General features: G+C 40.2%; 1 pseudogene; it reads right to left on the minus strand.

The window, feature by feature from the left end:
- Window positions 1-227: 227 nt before the first annotated feature.
- LOC109126504 (uncharacterized) lies at window positions 228-11,380 on the minus strand (annotated as a pseudogene).
- Window positions 11,381-13,172: the final 1,792 nt, after the last annotated feature.

The following is a 13,172-nucleotide window of genomic DNA, read 5'->3' on the forward strand; positions in this document are numbered from 1 at the left end:
ACACATAAAACAACAACAATCCTATATCACTTCTTTTATCACACATACACTACTTCAGCAATTTTGTATCACTCCTTGTATAACACAGACACTACTTCAAACAAACCAATACATCTTCATTCTCCCCCTTTTTGACTATGCTTGTGAACTCATCAATTTTAACTCTTAAACAACATCACCTAACGCATCTTCACTCTCCCCCTGAATGAGTCACAACATGGTCAAAACTAATTGGAAAATTCTCCCCGCTTTGCAATACGCGGTTGATATCCTAGTACACCACCTCCATAGAACTCATATTTTCTAACCCAAATCTTGTTGCGCCTTAGACCTCCATAATTGAAGTCTCGAATGAATCTAAAACAATTCCTCTTAATATGTCCTTGAACTCCACAATGATAACATGTAGAACCACAAAATTGTAACATCTGCAACCCAAAAATTGGTTTTTATGGGATGGATGTCGATCGACACCAAGGTGGTGTCGGTCAACACCAATGTTATCTGGTTAGATCATATTGTTTTAATCGTCGATTTTGGTCGGTTTGGTTTAAGGAGAACCATTAAACCATGATATTTAAGTAGGAGAACGACCTAGGTCGTGTTTTGTTATTGTCTAGCCGCTGGAAACAAAGAGAAAGAGGAGAAGGGAGAGTAAACTTGAGTGTTCAAAGCAAAAGGAACAGAATCGTCAGAGTTTGGAAGAAGGAGGATCCGACTACTCAAATCGTTTTGAAAGGTATTGATATTTGGTAGGATTGTACCTAGAGATTTTCGTACACTCTCCTTTTTACAGAAGTGAATTTGAGTTAATATTGTAAGAGATATCGGCAGTTTGGTGGGGCGTTTCTTCTCAGACGCGGTTTGAGACCAGCGGGTGTTTCGGGATTGATTGCGGTTTCATCTGAGATCTGATCGTGCTGAAATTTTGTGGGAAGATTCGTGACATTTAGGGAGAGCTTTTCGCCGGAGGGATTTGATAGTTAACGGTTGGTTTTCATTTTAGGAGGTGAGTACATGACAATGGCTAATCTAAGCCTTTGATTCCCTTGTTCTTGTTTGTTGTTGCTTGTTTGTGTGTTTTTCTTGCTGGGATTGGTTGATACAGGTTCATATGGAGGTATAAGGCTTGGGTTTTGAGTATTGGACGATTTGGAGGAGATTTGGGAGCGAGATTCGACTCTCGACTTCGCGCGGATCGCAGTTGCACATGGAGTGTCGATCGATACCACTTGGTGTCGGTCGACACCAGAAAATTGGGCATCGATCGACACTGTGGGGTAGTGTCGGTCGACACCATTGAGCCAGTGTTGGTCGACACTAGGCTGGTGTCGGTCGACACCTCCCTTCCAGCGAGACGATGTATGATTTCCTGGTTTGTGTGTTTTGTTTGATGCTTGTTTGGAACTTTGGAATCATTGTTGCTTGTGTGTATAGCCCAGTAGATGGGAGGATTGCCTCACTAAGTGTTTATCAAATACTCATGCATCTCAATTTGTGTTTGTGGTGCAGGTAAAGGCAAAGTGTGATCATGGAATCAAGGCAATGAAGAGGAGGATGTTCTAGGGACTCAATTGGATGTTGTCTGGCATTGCTAGGTTGTTAGAGTTGAGCCATTAGGAACATTGCTAGGTTGCCGGTTTCATGTTTCTTGTTGTTTGGTATTGGGATATTGCCTTTGCTATAATATTGGATTGTTATCGGTTATTATTGGGTTATTATTGGATATTGTTATTGGTATTGTTATTCCGCTGTTGATTGTGATTGTGGTTAGGTGGCTAGTGGGTATGGGACCACTAGTTGTAGTTTATTTATATATATTATTATTTATTATTTATTTATTAAAAAAAAAGGTCGGTCCTTTCATTTTGGTATCAGAGCCCTTACGGTTCTAGGTTTGGGTTCACTAGGTTTCTGTTGTGATGTTTGGATTGCATGTCTTGATTGATTATGTGAGTTATTCAATTGTGTGTGGCATGGAGTCCTAGAACATCCTCTTCGAGCCTTCAATAAGATTCCACGGTGAGTTATTGTTATGTTTCTTTGTGTGGTATTGATTTGTTTTATGCTTGTTAGCCTCTGTTCTTGGAAGATCAGTGGTTAAGGTGTTTGAGTTGTTGGTCGTGGACGGAGACGTGGTCGTGGTCATTATCGGGCGGGTCCCGAGGCCAGCGAGTGTGTGGTCCAGAGTTCCACGAGGAGGTACGTCAGAAGGTCGCAAGCGTATCAGAAGGGACCAGAGGGGGTTAGCCGGTGAGTGTGCCGGGGGTGCTGGGAACCCAAGTGTGGGGTTGCAGCAGGTGGAGCCCAGGGTCGAGATGATCGCTTGGTGGATCTGTTGGCGTGCTGTTGGAGCGGTTACCGAGAGGGGTACCAGTGTAGGCTCCAGTTGTGCCGCATGTGGCGGGGTGCAGCCGAGGGCTGCGGATGTTGAGGAGTTTCCATATTATGTTAAGAGAATGAGCAGTTGTAGATGACCGGTATGAGATTATTCTCAAGGGGTATCGAGCCTAGAGAGGCGGATAGGTGGATATATGCAGTTGGAGCAGATATTTCTCTGTTTGGAGGTTAATCCAGTTGGATATTAGAAGTTTAGTGGGCAGGTGTAACATTGCAATGTTATACTCGGACCATAGGAGGTACTTGTGTCGAGAGATGTTTATAGTCGTTAAGGATTGTTGCTCCTGAGGGGATGGTGATTCCCCTGAATACCGATAGCTCGAGGGGCTGAGGGCTCCGAGAGTGGCAGAGGGGACGTTGTTCTCCTGAGGGGATGAGTAGTTCCCCTGATAGCGAGATCTTGAGGATTATGGTCCAAGAGTGAGACGGTATAACTCGAAGACGCTGGTCTGAGAGTGAGATCGGTATGACTCGAAGGTTGCGACCTAAGAGTGGAAGAGGTGAGAGCAAGCAATGTATAGAAGGTGAGTATAAACACAACGACGGAATGTAGACCTCGAGAGTGATGGTGGTTTAATCTTGGATTTTAGGATTATGTTGGCGGATGGGCCAGGGTTTTATGAACCAGAGCGGTTATGAATGTGTGGCTGTTTTGCCAGGATTGTGAGGCCGGTGGTGTCGGAGTCCCGGGAAGGGGAGTTATAGCAGGTTTGAGCCGGGAAAGGCATGTTTGCCAGATACATAAGTTCACGAGAAGCCTTCATGGCAGGATAAACTAATCGTTGCGACGATGTTGGATGAAGTTCATTGGAGATGGACAGGGTGCTAGATTGAAGGTTTTGGTAAGCTTGTTGGAGGGAATAAGTCAAGTGGTTTGAGTTAGCGGCCTGTAAAGCATTTGAAGCGGTGAATCAGAATATGCGAACGTATGGTACTTGTTTGTTTTATAACGTTCGTATTGATGATTTGCTGTGGAGAATTGCCAAGCGGAAAGCTGTCTTTGGAATAAGCTAACTTGTGGAAGTTTCCCTAACTGGCAAGTTACTAGAGGTTCTTGGAGGAACAAGAGGGTTGATATTCAGGTGGCGGCGAGTTGATGTCGGCATACTTGAGTATTTGTTTAGTTGAGCTGAGGAATTAACTAGAGGATTTATGGAGCAAGGGATTCATACGTGGAGAGCACCAGTGTTGTTTGTTAAAAAGGAGGACGGAAGTCTCTGCTTGTGTATAGATTAATGGGGTTTGAACTGGGTTACTGTGAAGAACAAGTACCCTCTTCCTAGGATTTATGAGTTGTTGGATCAGTTGAGGGGTGCTACTTGGTTCTCTAAGGTAGATCTGGCGTCGGGTTATCATCAAATACCGATAGATGAGGCATATGTGAGAAAGACGGCTTTCAGGATGAGGATGGGCATTATGAGTTCGTGGAGATGCCTTTTTGGGTTGACTAACGTGCCAACAACGTTTATGAGATTGATGAACAGTGTGTTTCAGGAGTTTCTGGACGTGTCTGTCATCACTTTCGTCGACGATATCCTGGTATTTTCTAAGAGTCCTAAGGAGTATGCAGTGAATTTGAGGGCAGTTCTGGAGAAGCTGCGGGAGCAGAAGTTGTTTGCTAAGTTGAGCAAGTGTAGTTTTTGGCAGCATGAGATGGGTTCTCTGGGTCACATTGTTTCTGCAGAGTGAGTTTCTGTAGATCTGGAGAAGATTCAGGCTATCAAGGATTGGCCTAGACTACAGAATGTCATTGAGATCAGGAGTTTCCTTGGTTTGACAGGTTACTACAGGACCAGGAGATGAAGTCTCTGGTAGGAGAGATCAGTGCGTTGAGCTTGTGTTCGGTTTCTCGAGAACCATTGGGTTAGGAGGCGGCTTATGGAGCGGATCTTCTGAGCAGGGTGTGGTTGGCTCAGGAGAAGGATTTGGGGCTGGTGAATGTCTCTAAGGATATTGATTCAGAGTATCAGGTCTCAGCTAATGGTACTATCTTGGTGCACGGTTGGATTTGTGTGCCCAAGGATGAGGATTTGAGATAGGAGATCTTGAAGGAGGCTCATGCGAGCATGTTTTCTATTCATCCAGGAGCGACTAAGATGTACCATGATCTCAAGAGGTACTATCATTAGGTCGGGATGAAGAAGGTTGTAGCTAGTTGGGTCGCGAGGTGCGACGTGTGTCAGCTGGTGAAGGCTGAGCATCAGGTTCCAAGCGGATTACTAAAGAGTCTATCCATTCCAGAGTGGAAGTGGGATATGATCATGATGGATTTTGTGGTAGGATTGCCAGTGTCACGGACCTTTGATGCTATCTGGGTCATTGTGGACCGGTTGACTAAGTCAGCACATTTTCTGGCCATTAAGAAGACTGATGGAGCAGCGGTCTTGGCTAAGAAGTATGTGAGGGAGATAGTCAGATTGCATGGGGTGCCGGCGAGCATTGTGTCTGATAGGGATTCTAAGTTCACTTCGGTGTTCTGGAAGGCATTTCAGGCAGAGATGGGCACTAAGGTGCATATGAGTACAACTTATCATCTCCAGACAGATGGACAGTCTGAGAGGACAATCCAGACGCTGGAGGATTTGCTGAGGATGTGTGTGTTGGATTGGGGTGGCCATTGGGCAGATCACCTGAAGCTGGTAGAGTTTGCTTACAACAACAGTTATCAGGCAAGTATTAAGATGGCTCCTTATGAGGCTTTGTATGGGAGACCATGTCGTACACCATTATGCTGGACTCAGGTAGGGGAGAGGAGAATGTTTGGTGGTAGTTTCGTTCAGGAGACCTCCGAGAAGATTCGGGTTCTCAAGCTGAACATGAAGGAGGCTCAGGATAGACAGAGGAGTTATGCTGATAGGAGGAGGAGAGATCTTGAGTTTCAGGTAGGAGACAGAGTGTACCTCAAGATGGCCATGTTGCGGGGTCCGAACAGGTCATTGTCAGAGATTAAGTTGAGTCCGAGGTATATGGGTCCATTCAGAGTGATTGAGCGGGTTGGACCTGTGGCATATAGACTGGAGTTACCCGAGGTTATGCGTGCATTCCATAAGGTTTTCCATGTGTCTATGTTGCGGAAGTGTCTCCGTGAGGGTAAGCAGGTGTTGGCTAAGATTCATAAGGATCTTCAGCCTAACATGACATTGGAGGCGAGACCAGTGAGGGTTCTCGAGAGGAGGATCAAGGAACTTCGGAAGAAGAAGATTCCTTTGATGAGAGTCATGTGGGACTGTGATGGTGTTGAGGAGCAGACTTGGGAGCCTGAGGCGAAGATGAAAGCAAGGTTCAAGAAGTGGTATGAGAAGCAAGCCGCGACTTGAGCTTGTTTAGCCTGGTCCCATCTGTAATCCGTGGCTGGAGCGGGAATGGAGTATTCCAGCCCATCTCTCTTGTTACTCGGTCGCTTGGGGTGGTTGGCTGTGCGACTCAGTAACAAGATGAAGTGGTGTTTGGGGTACAAAGTTTCCGTGAGGCGGGGTTTCTGGAGGAAAGTTTCCTGAAATAGAAGTTTCCAAAAGTGGAAAGTATCCAGAAATGGAAAGTGCTAAATATGGGAAGTTTTACGGGAGTTAGAATTTGTCCATTTTAGCGATGTAGAGCCTTGGAGGGGCTTGTGTGTGGCCTTAGTGGCGGACTTTTGAGTCAGTGTGCCAGTGTGTGGCGGTCTTTTTATACATTGTGTGGTCTTTGTGACGGGCTTTTTAGCCAGAGTGTCTTTGTGACGGTGCTCTTTAGGACATTTGTTTGGCCTTGGTGGCGGTCCTCTTTAGGAAATTTGTTTGGCCTTTGTGGCGGGCTGTTTAGCCAGAGTGTCTTTGTGACGGTCCTTCGGGACAGATGGTCTTTGTGACGGGTTTTTTAGCCAGAGTGTCTTTGTGACGGTCCTCTTTAGGACATTTGTTTGGCCTTGGTGGCGGTCCTCTTTAGGACATTTGTATGGCCTTGGTGGCGGTTCTCTTTAGGACATTTTGTTTGGCCTTGGTGGCGGTCCTCTTTAGAACATTTTGTTTGGCCTTTGTGGCGGCCCTTATGGCATGTATATGATCCTTGTGTGGTCATGAGGTATTCCAGTGAGGGGATATGTGGTTGGTAGGACATTGAGATGTTTTACGCGAGCCACGGGAAGGAAACCTGGATAGGGATAGGACTCAGACGTGTTCAGAATTGTTTGCTCGCGGCTCTTGGAGGACTTAGGTTCTCCTAGTACTGCCATATTCAGAGACTTTGTGGCTTGGGAGTATAGTTGGTATATCGACTTCGGATGACGATCCAGGGGCGCGCTGTAGGGTGGCAACCCGAGAGACGAGTTTTGGATTTTTTCCTTATATATATATATTATGGCATGCGGGTCTAGGCCCGATGAGGAGCCAAAATTTGGCATGCAGACTTAGGTCTGATGAGGAGCCAATAAAAACTCAAGGTTTAGGCCTATGAGTAAAGGAAAGTCCAAAAAGTCGAGAGCAAATAACGCCTGGAGCGTGAGTCTATCGCCTAGAGGTGACCTTCTGTAGATCGGTCGGAGGAGTGTGGGCCGTGGAGATGGTTGCACAAGAGTCCTTGGATGATGGTTGTTTGAGATTCGAGGACGAATCTATGTTGGTGGGGGAGAATTGTAACATCCGCAAACAAAAAATTGGTTTTTCTGGGATGGGTGTGGATCGACACCAAGGTGGTGTCGGTCGATACCAATGTTATCTGGTTCGATCATATTGTTTTAATCGCCGATTTTGGTCGGTTTGATTTAAGGAGAACCATTAAACCGTGATATTTAAGTAGGAGAATGACCTAGGTCGTGTTTTGTTGTTGTCTAGCCGCTGGAAACAAAGAGAAAGAGGAGAAAGGAGAGTAAACTTGAGTGTTCAAAGCAAAAAGAACAGAATCGTCAGGGTTTGGGAGAAAGAGGATCCGACTGCTCAAATCGTTTTGAAAGGTATTGATATTTGGTAGGATTGTACCTAAGATATTTTCGTACACTCTCCTTTTTACAGAAGTGAATTTGAGTTAATATTGTAAGAGATATCGGCAGTTTGGTGGGGCGTTTCTTCTCAGACGCGGTTTGAGACCAGCGGGTGTTTCGGGATTGATTGCGGTTTCATCTGAGATCTGATCGTGCTGAAATTTTGTGGGAAGCTTCGTGACGTTTAGGGAGAGCTTTGCACCGGAGAGATTTGATAGTTAACGGTTGGTTTTCATTTTAGGAGGTGAGTGCATGATCATGGCTAATCTAAGCCTTTGATTCCCTTGTTCTTGCTTGTTGTTGCTTGTTTGTGTGTTTTTCTTGCTGGGATTGGTTGATACAGGTTTATATGGAGGTATAAGGCTTGGGGTTTGAGTATTGGACGATTTGGAGGAGATTTGGGAGCGAGATTCGACTCTCGACTTCGTGCCGATCGCAGTTGCAGAGGGAGTGTCGATCGATACCACTTGGTATCAGTCGACACCAAAAAATTGGGCATCGATCGACACTGTGGGGTAGTGTCGGTCGACACTATTGAGCCAGTGTCGGTCGACACTAGGCTGGTGTCGGTCGACACCTCCCTTCCAGCGAGACGATGTCTGATTTCCTGGTTTGTGTGTTTTGTTTGATGCTTGTTTGGAACTTTGGAATCATTGTTGCTTGTGTGTATAGCCCAGTAGATGGGAGGATTGTCTCACTGAGTGTTTATCAAATACTCATGCATCTCAATTTGTGTTTGTGGTGCAGGTAAAGGCAAAGTGTGATCGTGGAATCAAGGCAATGAAGAGGAGGATGTTCTAGGGACTCGATTGGATGTTGTCTGGTATTGCTAGGTTGTTAGAGTTGAGCCATTAGGAACATTGCTAGGTTGCCGGTTTCATGTTTCTTGTTGTTTGGTATTGGGATATTGCCTTTGCTATAATATTGGATTGTTATCGGTTATTATTGGGTTATTATTGGATATTGTTATTGGTATTGTTATTCCGCTGTTGATTGTGATTGTGGTTAGGTGGCTAGTGGGTATGGGACCACTAGTTGTAGTTTATTTATATATATTATTATTTATTATTTATTTATTAAAAAAAAAAAAAGGTCGGTCCTTTCACCTTACAAGAGAAAGCATTCTCCATTCTGGTCCTCTCTCTCAACAATCTGAAACATCTTGGCCTAATATGCCCAACAATACCACAATGATGGCAAACAGGTCGAAACACTTGTCTAGGTGCATTCTGAAATTCAGATATTTTTGTACCACACTCTTTCATAAATACAGTCTATGAAGTAGTCTTTGAAGCAGTCTGTGTCACAGTTGCAGTTTTTGACACAGTTTCTGATGTGATTATTCCAATTGAAACTATCACCAGATCTGATTTTGAAAATTTTTCTTCAAATCCAAGTCCACACTTTTCTGTCTTGCCAATATTCAAAATATGATCCAACTTCTTTGTACCATTATTAAGCAGCCTCAAATTCTTTTGAGTTTCTTCAAGTTTCACTTTAGCTTGTGATGCTTCTTCCTCCTTTTCGATTGCATATTTCTCTGCTTCAACGACTTTAGCCTCTAACTTGAGCTTCTCCTTAATCAAAATTGAATTATCTTCAATTATTTCAAGCCAATGTTCATACAACATCTCATACTTCTTACCAAATTCTTCATAATCCATACTCTCTGCATCACTATCACCTTTTGATTCATGTTCAGCTGTAGTTGCAGATTTAGATGCAGTTTTAGTTTTTGCTGGAGACTCAGAAGCAGTTGCAGACACTGTTGCAGACGCTTGCAGAACTATCTTCAAAAGTTGTAAACGCCACAAAATTTTTCAGATCTTTTTCTTCATCTGAATCAGTTTCAGAATCACGAGTAATAACATTCATAGCCTTCTTATTTTGCTTGTGTAGATTGACACATTCAGAACGTACATGTCTATACCCTCTACATTCAAAACATTGGACTGGACACTCTTTGATGAACTTCTCATCTCTTCATCCATTCTATTCTTCTTCTCTTTCCCCTTAAGCTTCAGATATTTAACAAATCCTTTTGATAGCATGGCCATTGAATCTTCATAAGATGATACCTTAAGAGCTACTCCAATGTCAACTTCCTACTTTATTGCTTCCTTAACTTCATCATCTTTCTTCTTTACTCCTCACTACAAAAAAAGTTTGTTACATCATTTATTTTATATATTTGTATCATATTTAAATGATGTAAAAATATTTTACATCTTTTTAATAAATGATTTATATTTTGTTGATACAAATAATTTTCATCAATTGAAATAAATATTTCTTTCAATTATTTGAATTGATGTTCATTTACATTATTTACAATAAGTGTTGTAAATCTTACATCATTTTTACTAAATTGATATAAAATATTTGGATCATTTATCAAAACTAATGTAAAATATTTATATCATTTTAGAAAAACTAATGTTAAAATAAATATTATCATAAATAATATGAAAATTTTTTTGTCTGTAGTATAATATTTAATTATTTATATCTTTCCACTTTATTCTTTTATATTCATTTGATAACTATAATTATAATTTTAAACTATATTTACAATGGGCCCACGATTTTAGTTGTCATAACTTATAAAGTACCCACTAACTATAGTTTCTCAGTCAAGAACATATATATAGGCAATTATTAGGAGTACTTTGTAGTGCTATGACCGATGTGGGATACAAACTATTTTGTTTTATTTTGTTTTTTTTTCTTTTTAATTTTTTTTTGCTGTCAGTTTGAGTTGTAAATTTAATCGATCAGAATAACAAAGTTATATTTTTTTCTCTATTTCTCTTTTTTCTGTTTAAGTTTTTGAATTACATTTTTATTGTTAAAAAAAAAGATCTACATTTTTCTTAAATTTCTATTTTTGAGTTTTTATTTTTAAAAAGTATATATTAAAATCAAATGACTTTCCCCAAAATTTAAAATATAAAAACAGAAAAAATTATTTAATCGATAAAAATGAACAAATAATTACATAAGTTTTAACTTTTAACAATTCTAAGTTCAGTTAATATATTAACTTAACATATAACTTTGCTAAAATCAGTTTCTTAATGATGTAAAATTTGTATCATTTTCTAAGTGATGTTAATATAAATTAATAAATACATCAATTATTAAGTGAAGTAAATTTATATATTTGTATCAATATTCTGAAAGTGATGTAAATAATTTCGATTTGCATCAGTTATAATGAAATGCTGTCATACCAATCAATAACAGTATCAATTATTGTAATTGATGTTAGTATATAATTTTTGTATCAGTTATTAAAAAGTAATTTAATTAATATCATTTTTGTTTATGATACAAATTAATTGATGTAACACACCCTTTTTTTTGTAGTGCCTTCAGCTTCATATGTTTTGTTTAATTCAAAAGTTTTAAGAATCCCAACAAACTCATCAAAAGCCATCTCATCTAAATTATGAGCTTCTTTAATTGCAGAAATGTTTGACTCAAATTTTGCAGGCAATGATTGTTTCAGCTTCTTCACAAACTTTTTGTGTTTGTACTGCTTTCCAAGAGCAAAAGACTCATTAGATATATCACATAACTTGGCACTAAACTCAGCCACAATTTTTCTTTTTCCATCCTTAGATTCTCAAATTGTAATGTCAACATATCCAGCTTTGTTCTCTTAACACTTGAAGTACCCTCAAACATATTCTCCAATGACTTCCAAGCTTTCTGAGCTGATACACATTGAGAAATTAACTTGAAGTGGCTTGAATCAATGACATTGTAAATCGATGTCTTGGCTGTAGAATTGCAACTTGATAGCTTTTTCTCTACAATAGTCCACTTATCTCTTGGCTTAAGACTCTCAACTCCTTTTTCATCCACAACTTTAGGGTGCTCCCAACCAAGCTCAATCGAATTCCAACAATCTTCATCAAGGTTACTAATAAACGCTTGCATACGAACCTTCCAATATCCATAATACGATGAATCAAGCAACAATGGTCTTGTCATAGACGTGCCTTCTTTGTATGAATTCATCATAACTGATTCAAAGCTCTGCCTTACTTCTTGAACTACCCTCACCCTCGATCTACCCAAAAATAGACTGAATCTCTATCGAGAACCCGCTCTGATACCACTTGTTAAAGCGGATGAGTCAGTCAGTAATAAAGTGTAGAAAGTAAATAACACAAGAGCTTTGTTAACGAGGTTCGGTTTTTCCTACTCCCCAGGACCACATCCATATTTCGATTCCACTAGAATAAGAAAGCAAATAAAACCTATTCGTAAATGCGTAAATCAAGCACACCCTCTTAATTCACTGCTCCGTTCTATAACGTAAAATCTTAAGGATAAATCTCTATCCTTAACTAAACTCACACCGAGCCTAGATTTCAACCAAGATAACCTAACTCTGGGATAAAATCCCCCTGAGCCTAGACTTCAGATCCTCAACTCTCTTGATCAACCTTCACACACCCGTCACACCGACGAACAAAGAAGGTTGATCACACAAGCACCAAACTGCGAAACTAAGCCGCACACAATGAGAAAGCTCTCTAGGGTTTTTATTCTTTACGTCTCAGCTCTCTTACATCTCTAGACGTGCCCAACACCTCCTTATATATCCATCAAGACTTCCTAATCACCATAGGAGAAGATTTCCAAATTTCAATAAGAAAAAACCTTTTTCCTTTTTTGCTATTTTCATTTTCCTTGTAAAACTCCAATTTAATCAACCAAAGAAATAGTAGTTTTCCTCTTCAATTCATCCTCAAACCATCCTTCAATATTTCCTTCTCAAACCTCCTAGAAACTTCTCAGGCACTTAAAACAACAACAATCATGTATCACTTCTTGTATCACAGACACTACTTCAGTAATATTGTATCACTCCTTGTATAATACAGACACTATTTCAGACAAACCAGTACATCTTCAAATTAAACAACCTGAATCCACAATTTGTTTAGCCCGCAAATCACCCATGAGAAGTGAATCCACACTTGACTTGAAATAAGAAACACAAAGACAATTCTTTGTAAAACAAACTTAACATTTATTGAAATAATTTCTAAAATGATGGGTGAGTTACAATGAAACACTAAAGGAGCTAATAAAAAGCTCTGCTACAACATCTATATGCTAAATAAAGGAAACAAATCACAAACAGTAAAGAAATAGTGCCGTTGGAGGCTTAATGAGAAAATCGGCCAAATTAGAAAAATTGTGATGCTTGAGTCTTGACAACTTGGGCTGGAAGTGATGTGATTTTGTGACGTCCAAGTTTATTGTATGAGGCTTAGGAGAGTGCACAATCTGAGGAGAATATGACTATTGAGCATTAAAAGTACTCGGCTCCCAAAATGGCAAGTGTGATATACCTTGAGCTACTTCTTGTGCTACTCGTTGAATCACTTCTTTCTTTACTAGTGGGTCTTGATAAATATCTCCAAAATAGGCATGTTTTTGATGAGTGTCGAATAGACCTTACAAATACTTGGTTAGCTCCATGGTTTGGTTAGCTCCATGGTTTGATTTCCTCTGTGTTGCTCCGTATCGATCACATCGTTTCTTGTACTAGTTCGTGTACTACTTCTTGTGTCAGTTAGCTCCAAATCAATATTGGTATTGATTCTCAAATCATAGTGATATATAAAAAACAATTTCAAGTTATAATAAAAAAATACATTATATACATTATCATCCATTTTATATATAATAATTTTTTTTTTAATGTTTCTTTCAAACAATTATTTATCTAAGTATTTTTCTGAAAATCATTAATGTGCGGACTCACATACCAATATATAACAAAAATCACAGTACC

The sequence above is a fragment of the Camelina sativa genome, chromosome 2 (genome assembly GCF_030686135.1).
Source record: "Camelina sativa cultivar CO46 ecotype springtype chromosome 2, ASM3068613v1".
NCBI lineage: Eukaryota > Viridiplantae > Streptophyta > Magnoliopsida > Brassicales > Brassicaceae > Camelina > Camelina sativa.